This window comes from Pseudophryne corroboree, chromosome 3, assembly GCF_028390025.1.
Source record: "Pseudophryne corroboree isolate aPseCor3 chromosome 3, aPseCor3.hap2, whole genome shotgun sequence".
NCBI lineage: Eukaryota > Metazoa > Chordata > Amphibia > Anura > Myobatrachidae > Pseudophryne > Pseudophryne corroboree.
This window is the reverse complement of record NC_086446.1, coordinates 524,641,394-524,643,037: the sequence shown is the minus strand read 5'-3', so window position 1 is coordinate 524,643,037 and position 1,644 is coordinate 524,641,394.

Sequence of the window (1,644 nt, the reverse complement as noted above, 5' to 3'; positions counted from 1 at the left end):
ATCATAAAATTTATTTGTAAACAATATTTGCAGTTTTTCTTCCATGGGTTAACACAGAAAGATGCTCTGGGTTACTAACTTGTAAGCAAGCCACACATAGCTGCCCATGGGAGAAACAGCTGGTCCTGAGATCTACGCCTACAGCCTTAAGCGTTTGCCCCTGTGACTTGTTGATCATCACAGGGAAGCATACAAGAAACTGCAGATGCTTTATTTGAAAAGGAAAATTGTTAAGGGTATATGTGGTACAAACACAGTCTCAGCTGCACCATGGGGGGTCATTCCAAGTTGATCGCAGCTGTGCTAAATTTAGCACAGCTACGATCATTCACACTGACATGCGGGGGGACGCCCAGCACAGGGCTAGTCCGCCCGCATGTCAGTGCCGCTTACCCCCCCCCCCCCCCCGCGCGATGCCTTTGCACTTCAAGAGAAGCTCCCGACCAGCGCAGCTTTAGCGCGCTGGCCGGGAGCTACTCGTCGCTCCCCGGCCTGCTGTGGCTGCATGTGACGTCAAGCAGCCGCCGCAGCAACGGTCTGGCCACGCCTGCATTGGCCGGACCGCGCCCCCTAAAACGGCGGCTTAACGCCGCCATCCAGCACCCTCCCAACCAGGGACCGCCTCTGCCTCAGAGGCAAGCGCTAGGCAATGACGGCTGGCATGCGCTTGCGCACTGCGGCACCGGCGCATGTGCAGTTCCGACCCTATCGCTGTGCTGCGAGAATCTGCAGCGAGCGATCGGGTCGGAATGAGCCCCCATATCCCTTACCAATATCTGCCTCAATTAGGTTCCTCTGAAGAGTTTTCACTTTAAGTTGGGTTCCATTGCATAACTTGGCCACAGTCAAGTTTTGCAGAAACATGATCGGAAACCCAACTTATAGTGCAATGATGTGCTGGAAATACAACTGCACTAAATGGGCGGTATTTAAATGATATATCAGGGCCAATCTTCTTTTTAAAGTGATCCCCGTTATCCCGCATATCGCGGCCATACTAATCAGGTTTAGCTGCTTAACGGGTTGAGTGCCCTCGCTACCGCGGGGGTAGCAAACTGAAATGATTATACCATGCCTGTCAGCAGAAATTGAACGGGTGTGAAAGGGGGTGAAAGGAGTTGAATACCGCCCAATGAGTTCAGAAATTCCACACAGTCATTTTGGACTTGAAGAGCCTGCATACCTCACACACCGAGTGTGAAGCATCTGGTTTCGCCATTATTGCTCCTCTCACTGATGTAACATTAAGAACATGTATACCTTAGTTTCTTTCTATGTCACTAAGCTGTACAATAGTGAAAATACAATCCAAATTCATCCAGTAGCTTTTGCGTGATGCCAGAATGAACAGACAAAAAAATCTGAAAATTTGTTGTTCTGACTCCATAGTTCATAAACAGTCCCTAGAATAATATTTCTCAAAAACAATTGCTATGCTACAGACACAACTCTCACAGTTTTATTATTTGTATAGATGATGATTTTGTTTGTTTATTAGACTGTTAACATAATAGCGAGATGATTCATAGCCTATGTTACTCGGAGGACCTGCCTTCCCACACTGACCACACTGTCGTGGGGCAACAAAGCTACAGTATGTGTGTGTGTGTGTGTGTGTGTGTGTGTTTGGGGGGGGGGGGGGGT